This window comes from Grammomys surdaster, unplaced genomic scaffold (assembly GCF_004785775.1).
Source record: "Grammomys surdaster isolate TR1022 unplaced genomic scaffold, NIH_TR_1.0 208, whole genome shotgun sequence".
Taxonomy (NCBI): domain Eukaryota; kingdom Metazoa; phylum Chordata; class Mammalia; order Rodentia; family Muridae; genus Grammomys; species Grammomys surdaster.
The window spans coordinates 7,515,699-7,524,657 of NW_021604653.1; positions in this window are offsets into that span (position 1 = coordinate 7,515,699).

The window sequence follows — 8,959 nt, forward strand, 5'->3', positions numbered from 1 at the left end:
CTCTCTCTCTCTCTCTCTCTCTCTCTCTCTCTCTCTCTCTCTCTCTCTCTGTGTGTGTGTGTGTGTGTATGTGTGTGTTAGGAGTTACTTTGTTGCTTTCTATGTTTTACACAGAGCAAAGAAATCCTTGAAGCTCCCACTTTGAGAAACACAAAGACAATTTTGTACCTCTTTCTGTGTCACTCTATCATGTCCTGCTGTGTTTAGAGATTACTATGTATGGCTCACTCCTGTGGCAGCAGGAGCACAGGGCTGCTTGTTCACATCTCTGTAGACCAGCAAGCAGAGAGAGGTGGAGTCCGCAGTGTAACCCTCGAGCTCCCAGAAACCCACTTCCTCCAGCAAGGGTCCACCTCCTAAAGGTTCTACAACCTCCTGAAACCCCATTGCCAGCTGGGAACCACTTTCCAACACATGGATCTGTAGCATGTAGTTTGTTTCAATATCATTATCCCATCCTGACTTTTTAAAGGGAGAGGCAGCTTCATAAACACCAGCAGGTCCCGCTACCAGCTTGCTGCTTTGGAGTACTAGGAGCATAAGGGAAAATCATTTCTATTTTAGCACATTTCACAGGGCTGGGCAGGATGTGGGTTTGGAGTTCATGTTGTTTAGTCATCCTGGCAGGAGAGGATGTATTTAAAAGAGAGATTTATGCTATTAGACTTGAAAACAATGAATCCCAAATGATTGGAATTCTCAGAGAACTCTGAGAAGAAAAGGCTGACCCCCTGGTGCCCACTAGGAGGTAGGCTTGTCTCCCAAGAAGTTTCACGGAGTTCTGACAGCTCATCAGACCATCTTGAAGCACCCAGACAATGGTGGGTCAATGATGGGTTTGCTGACCGTTGCTGTCCCCCTGTAGAACGATGAGGGTCATGGGCTCCTCCTTCAGATATCCAGTATTCAGGCATCCTTTACAACCAAGTATATGTGGCTTCAGGGTCTCAGGAAAAGGCTAAAGAATATAGGTGGGGAAAGACGAGGATGTTATGAAATATAATTCATTTAATCGAGTATCTAGCAGGCCTATGCCAAGGGTACCCCACTGAGAAATTACACCACACAACAGATACAGTAAAAAGGGATTTGTTTGGGGAAAAGGAGGGGAGTGAGGGCCTGGAAAAGGGGTAGAGGCACAGATGAGAGAAATACCATAATGGCAGAGAAGAGGGGACGGTGAATGACAGAAAGGGAAGAGAGAGAATGGGGGGGGTAAGCAGAGACAGAGAGACTGGGAACATGTGGGACCTGGGACTTGGGTGGCAAGTGGTTCTTTTATACATCCACAACAGATAATGAGGCGGCAGATGATGACCTAAGCCATTGCTAGGTTCCTGAGAGAAGCCTAGCAGAATCGCCTGTAAGCTAATATATGCCAGGGGCTCCATCTCTGTATCCACAGGAGAGACATCATCTGTGCTGGGTGCAGACCTTCCAGTGTGGCTTCATAAGCCCATCCATGTTCTTGCCCATAATCCTTTGCCCACTGTTCTGTAAGTGAGCCTAATAAACCCATTGGTTACTCAAAGAGAACTCCGTTCCTTGGTTTGACTGTGGTTGGGACTGTAGAAGGAGGGATAGCCATTGTTTGCATCGGCCACAGGGAGGGAGATTTGGCAACAGAACAATGCCTCTCTGCTCTTCACCCCTGCTTGTCTCTTTGATTGGCATATTGGAGATGGGTGAAGGAGCCCTGCTGATCAGGACTACCGAAGTACCCAGGCTTTGAACCTAAAAGCTCACATAAAAGGAATACCCCCCTGAGAGCCAATTCAGGTTGGTATCTTGTAGCAGAAAATTAATGTTATAGAGACACATCTGCAGAGAAATAGAAACCCTTCCCTGCCTGGGCTACAGAAAAGCAAAAACAAAACAATCAAAAATGCATGAGCAGAGCCCAGGATGCACAGGAGTAGGTGAATACGCAATGGTCAGAACTCACTGGCTGGGTGTCCCTGATCCAACTCTATTCATGACTCAGCGCCATCTCGGTAGGAGCTCAGACTTAGACCTGTGCCTTTCGAATTTTGACACAACACAGTGGGTTCTTCATAAAGATTGGGGTGGGAGTAGTTTCCATGTGTTCTAGCTTCATTTCTGCTGCTGTGATAAAATCAATCTAGAGAATAAAGGGTTTATTTTAGCCCATGATTACATGTTATAATTCATCAGTTGAGTAAGTAATGTCACAGTGACAGAAGCTTGAAACAGCTGCTCATATGACATTTACAGACAAAAGCAGAGAAAAATGAATGTATGCTTGCTTGCCTGCCTGCTTGCTTGCTTGCTGTGCTCAGCCCCGTTTCTCCACTCATAGACAGTTCAGGCTCCCCTAACTAGGGAATGGTGTTGCCCACATTGAGCTGGGTCTTCCCACATCAGTTAATGTACTTAAGACAATCCCCCACACCACCAAGACATGCCCACAGGCCAATCCAAGATTAAAAAAGACTCTTCTCTGGGATTTTCTCTCTCTTAAAATCCATATTTTACTTATCAAAGCAGAGCTGGCCTCCATCCCAGCATCCCTCACTCCCTACCTGACACACCCTGCCCCCTTGAACTTTCCAGGGGCTGAACTTGTCTTCCCCCAGAGGCTGTTCCCTATATAATCCAGACAATTCTCTCTCTCTCTCTCTCTCTCTCTCTCTCTCTCTCTCTCTCTCTCTCTCTCCCCCCCTCTCTCTCTCCCTCTCTCTCCCCCTCCCTCCCTTCTCCTCCTCTTCTCTCTGTATGCACACTCTTTCTCTCTTTCTCTTCTCCCTCCCCAACCCCTCTCCCCATGGCAACTCCCCTGGCCTCAGTCCTTGGGGCCAGTGAACCACCTGAGAACAGCTTCTCAATAAACCATCCTTTAATATATTCTAACTTGGGGGCTGGAGAGATGGCTCAGCAGTTAAGAGCACTGGCTGCTCTTCCAGAGGTCCTGAGTTCAAGTCCCAGCAACCAAATGGTAGCTCATAACCATCTGTAATGGGATCTGATGCCCTCCCTCTCTCTTCTGGTGTGTCTGAAGACAGCTACAGTGTACTTATAGACATAAAATAAATAAATCTTTAAATATATTCTCATTTGGCCTGAATTGACTCATTTCACCTGCAGAGAAATAACTGATCAGTGCCAAGCTGACACAGCCTATCTTGTCCACGACCCTTCCTCCAGAAAACCAGGCTTCCCCAGAAGACCTGCCTCCTAGACAATCACCCAACGTTCTTCTGCTTGGTACCAAGGGAAGGTGTGGCTTGGTAGGTGTGCTGAGGCTTGAGTTGAAGACAGGCTTAATTTTAAGCTGAGGCTTAAATCTCAGCAGCCTAGAAGACAGGCAGATGAATTTACCAGCAGGTTTTCTCACCATACAGGGCCTCTCTGGCTGCCCAGCAGGGTCAGATGCTCCCCTGGTCACTCCTTCCCACTGGGCAAAGCACTGGGACTCAGATTCTGTCTCACTGTGACCATCCTCCTTGCCTCTGCTCCCAACCCCCCACCCTGCAGCCCCTCTCCAAGGAAACACTAAGGGGCCTTTTAGCTCCTTCTCCTCAGGAAACAAAGGCTCTTGTTACAGCTGCCGGTAATTTCCGGCTCTTTTTAACACAGTTTCTCATCACTCCCGATCCTGACACTGTCTGCCTGTCTCTGGCAGATTACTCAGAGAGCAGGACACAGACAATAGCCCAGGGAACAATTCCACTCCTTCCGGACAAGGATCCATTTTTCAATTATTTTGTTATCCCATTTACTTAATGAGCAAATCTAGTGTCATCCCATATTTTATGGCCATGAGCAGACTCATGGTGCTGGGAAAGAGTTCAGACCCTTGCCGAGGAGGGACACTATTCCTCTGAGCGTGCAGATCCAGAAACTTCCAGACTCTCCTCTCTCTGAGCCTGTGCACCTGCCACCACCTCTAGGACCTGCTTTCTCTTCCTATGACCAAATCTTCCCGCCCTGCCCACTTCTGGGCCCCTTCTCCTCAGAGAACCCAGTACAATGAGCACCTTCCACAGGCTTTCTGTTACTGGGCTTAAGGTCACACAGACTGTGCCCCTAGCAAGCCAAGTTTGGTTACCTATCCTCAGAAAGCCAATTTTACTTAAAGAAGGAGGGGTTTGTTTTGGTGTACAGGTTGGGGGTACAGTGTATGGTGAAGGGAAGACAAGGCTAGAAGCAATAGCTTGAAGCCTCTGGTCCTGTCATGTGCACGCTCAGGAAGCAGGTAACTTGAAGCAGCCAGTCATGTTACAGTCACTCGGGATGCAGAGAGAGGTGAATGTTGGTGCAGGAAAAGTCGTGAGATGAAAGAAAAGTATGCCCAAGGAGGCAGCAGAGTGGCTGTCGGGAGACTTGCAGCCTGGATCATTTGCCCAGGAAGAAAGGTGATAGGAGCAGGAGCCATCAACCTTGACCTTGAGAGATGAGCCCAGAGCTAACCAGCATCCTGCCTCCAAGTTATGGAAACTCGAGCTCCTTCCAGCTGTAGCACTGTCTTCTTAAGCATGTGGCTTCTGATGATGCCAAGGCTCAAGAAGCCAATTGAAATAGCAAAGTTAATAGTGAAACAGGAAGAGAGAGAGAGAGCGAGCTTTAGTGTCCACACTTGAAAGGACAAATAGATCTAGTGACTCTCCTACCCCCAAGCCCATCATTGGAGGTTCTGAAATGAAGTTAAAGTTTTAGTCAAAGCCAGAGTTCTGAGTAGCTCTTCAGTCCCAGGCAAGGCGTGGTCCCACCACCTCTCTCTCTCTCTCTCTCTCTCTCTCTCTCTCTCTCTCTCTCTCTCTCTCTCTCCTTCCCTCCCTCCCCCCTCCCTCTCTCTCTCTCTGACACGATGTGAATCTCTTTCCAGAGAAAAGTTCCTGGCCAGCTCAGGCTTTATGCCTTCTCTTCTCACAGCATGGAAAATCCCCAGGGGAATCTTGTGGTCCATTTGACAATGGTCTCCTAACCAAAGTAAAGGACATGGTAGTCTCTGTTTATCCACACTTGCCATTCCAGTTATACTTCCTGCTCTATTCTGCAGCAATGATACCAACTGCCTATAAGTGACACTTTCTATGATAAGGTAAAAGGTACTGTGCCAAGCACTTTCCTAAGTACTCTGTCTGCCTTGGTCACTGTTCTATTGCTGTGAAGAGATACCTCAACCATGGAAATTCTTTAAAAAGAAAGCATTTAATTGGGAGTTGCTTACAGTTTCAGAAGTTTCATTATTGTCATGGCAAGAAGCATGGCAGCATGCAGGCAGTCATGGTGCTGGAGAAGGAGCTGAGGGCTCTACATCTGGATCCTCAGGCAGTGGGAAGAGAGAGACACAAAGCATGACTTGAACATTTGAAACCTCAAAGCCAACCCTCAGTGACACACTTCCTCTAACAAGGCCACACCCTCTCCAATAAGGCCACACCTACTCCAACAAGGCCACACCTCCTAATCTCTATCAAGTATCCTCACTTTCTAATGGCCAAGCATCCAATACATGAGTCTATGGGGATCACTCCTATCCAAACCACCACATAGTCCTTACAACAGCCATAGAGACCGAAGAAGCCAAGTGATTCCTCAAAGGCTACAAAGGCATCAGAGGAAGAAGCTCAAATCCTGAAACATTTGCTCACAATCATTACCTTAGTTAACCACCACAGCCACCAGAACTGTCCCAAATCCAAAGCCAAGGCTCTTTAGGGTCTCACCTTCCTTGAGTAAGATTTGACCCCTATAAAGTTCGCCTTTCCTTGTCTCATACTTGATGACCTTCTGGCTTTTTTCTCTACTAGTAGAGAGATGGATGGACAGATAGGCGGACAGAGAGGTGGATAAATGGACAGGTGAATAGATTGATGGGTGCAGGTACACATAGACAAACAGGTGGATGGATGGGTGATGGGTGATAGATGGATGGATGAACGGACGAGGGATGGAGAAAGGCATGAGTGGACAGGTAGATGGTTGGTTGGCTAGAGGGAGGACGGATGTGTGTGGGATGGACAGATGGATGGTTGAATGGTTGTATGTATTCATGCATGTATAGATGAACGGATGCATGGGCAAGTATATGGTTAGTTGGATGGAAGGGGGACGGACGAATGGACAGGTTAATGATAGACACATATGGCTAGTAGCAAGTGAAGGAATGCATACCTCAGAATGATCTATTTGGGCCATTGCCATTTCCTGTTGGATGAGCAATGAAAACACCACAGGGCCTATCAGCTCCAAATGAGAGAGAGTACATCACCAGAGGGAAACTCCCGTGTCCCCCTTCACCCTGACAGTTGTCATCCTGAAGGCTAACAGGCCTTTGAGGCCAATCGAAAGGAAAAGCCCTGGCACAATATTTTGTATTCAGGAAATTAGCATTTCTAGCACAATTAAAGAACTATGTAAAAAGCTTCACAGCCACTGGGCAGTGCCCTCTCAGTGGGCTCTGAGGAACATGGGCACACCCAGGGCACTTCTCCTACCCCACCACTCCCATTACAAATACCCCTACATGAGGCAAAGGGCTCGGGGAAGATGCAAGAAGGCCAGAGGATGCAGAAAACATGAGAGGATGCTCTTGGATTTCAGAATGGGCCTTGGGAAGTATGATGGAGATTTGAGAAGGCTCTGCTTTGCCTGGGCAAAGCATCTGGGCAGCAGGCAGTGTCCCATGATCAGACAGGCAGATGCTCTAGCCAGGGACAGAGATAGAAATGAGAGGTGGCATTTGTTGTCTACATATGTGGCCACAGTGTCCTGCTAGGCAGTCACCAACTCATGACCTGGCTGCCTGTGACTCCTGCCTGTCTCCCCTCAGCCTCCCTAGATTCAGTGAGAAGCCCAGATCTCGTGCCAGCTCACCAGAGTCTCCATCTGTGTGAATGGAGCCCTGATAATCTTTAAAGGGAAACAGATTGTTGTGAGGGACAGCTGGGATTTCAGATTGCTTAAATATACACGCACATACACATTTGCACAAGTGCACAACACACACACACACACACACCCCTCCTGCACCCTGGGATTCAGAGAAAAGCACAGGTTCTGACCTAAAGGACCACACCTCCGCTCTGACGCTAGTCTCCCAACATTGTTTGAGTGTCTGCCTCTTTCATTTACTTGTGAGTATTTGAGAGATCTGTATTTCTTCTCCTCAGTTTCATCTTCCAGAGAGACAGTTAAGAGCCAGGCACAGTGACATAGACCTGTCCATACACACCACCAAACCCCACATGCACTCAGAAATCAGGCCATACCTCCATATGCTAGCTAGGTTTATATCAACTAGATACACTCTGTAGTCATTTGAGGGCCAGAGCCTCAGTTGAGAAAATGCCTCCATAAGATCTGAGTGCAGGCAAGACCATAGGGCATTTTCTTAATCAGTGATTGATGGGGAGGGCCCAGCTCATTGTGGCTGAGGTCACCCTGAACTGATGATTCTGGGTTCAATTAGAAAGTAGGCTGAATTTCTGAGTTCGAGGCCAGCCTGGTCTACAGAGTGAGTTCCAGGACAGCCAGGGCTACACAGAGAAACCCTGTCTCGAAAAACCAAAAAAAGAAAGCAGGCTGAGCAAGCAACATCCCTCCACCCCTCTGTGGCCTCTACACAGCTCCTGCCTCCAGGTTCCTGCCCTGTTTGAGTTCCTTCCCTGGCTTCCTTTGTTGATGAACAGTGATATAGAAATGTAACCCAAATAAACCCTTCCCTCCCCAAGTTGTTTTGCTCGAGGTGCTTCATCTCAGCAGTTGTAACCCTCACAATGTCACCTCCTCTGCTGCTCTGATCTCCATCTCAGGCCGATGTAACAGGAAACAAACCTGATTCCTTATCTCTGCTGCCCACACTGTTCTAGAGCTCCAAACACATGACATGATGCCTCTGCCGCTAAACTGTCTGAACCATGCCCAGACTCTCTACACCTAGGAAAAGTTAAAAAAGCAACACCCCTACTGTCTTCCTCTCCGTACCCCCACTTCAGGTCCCCCTCATTGGGTCCATGACACTATTGCTTCTTCTCTGTTAGAGGAAGTGAAGATCCTTAATGTTTCTATAACATCTATAACCTGCCTCATGTCTGTGCCACGCTGCCTCTGCTGTGATGTACTGTCTCCCATGATGCTCCCCTACCTCAAGGCACCATGCCCCTTATGGTTGTGAGGCATCACTTTTAGACACCCCCCTCTCTTTGAGACAGGGGCTTTCTCCATAGCCCTGGCTGTCCTGGAACTGGCTATCTAGCCCATTTAGTCCTCACTGAGATCCACTTGCCTTTGTCTCCTCAGCACTGGGATTAAAGGCGTGCACCACTAAGTTTGGCTGATCCTCCCTCTCTTAATGAAGCCTATTTTGTGAAGGGTGTCACTTACCACAAGGCTGTATACTAATGGTGCTGTGGCCCATATACTGAGACTCCATAAATCTCTGAGCAAGGCCCAGTGGGGTTACACACATGGGGAAGTAGGCTCAGAGAGAGGTATGATGAGATGTCTAAGGTTAATGACATAGAACTGGAGCTGGCGTGGTGGTCCAAGGTGGTAATCCCTGCAGCACGTGGGAGAATGAAACAGGGGGATTGCTAAAATCAATGCCAGCATGGGTTACATAGTGAGTTTGAGGCAAACCTGGATTACATAGCAAGACCCTGTTGAAAGAAAGAAAGGAAGACAGGAAGGAAGGGAGAGAGGGAGGGAAGGAAAAACCGGAAAACTATATTTGAAAAGAAAGGAAGGAAAGAAAGAAAAACAATTTAAAAAGAAAACTGGAAGTACATGTAAGAAAAGGAAAAGACATGACCTGTTGTTGAGAGACTCTCCTATAGAGTCCATACCTTCAGCCTTTATATGCAGATACATATGCACTAATAATAACGGTGGTGGTGGTGGTCATGGTGATGGTGGGTTTGTGGTTCAATGGGTAGACTGCGTGTTGGAAGTCCTAGGTTCTATCCTCAGCACCACATAAAACTGAGCACGAGGC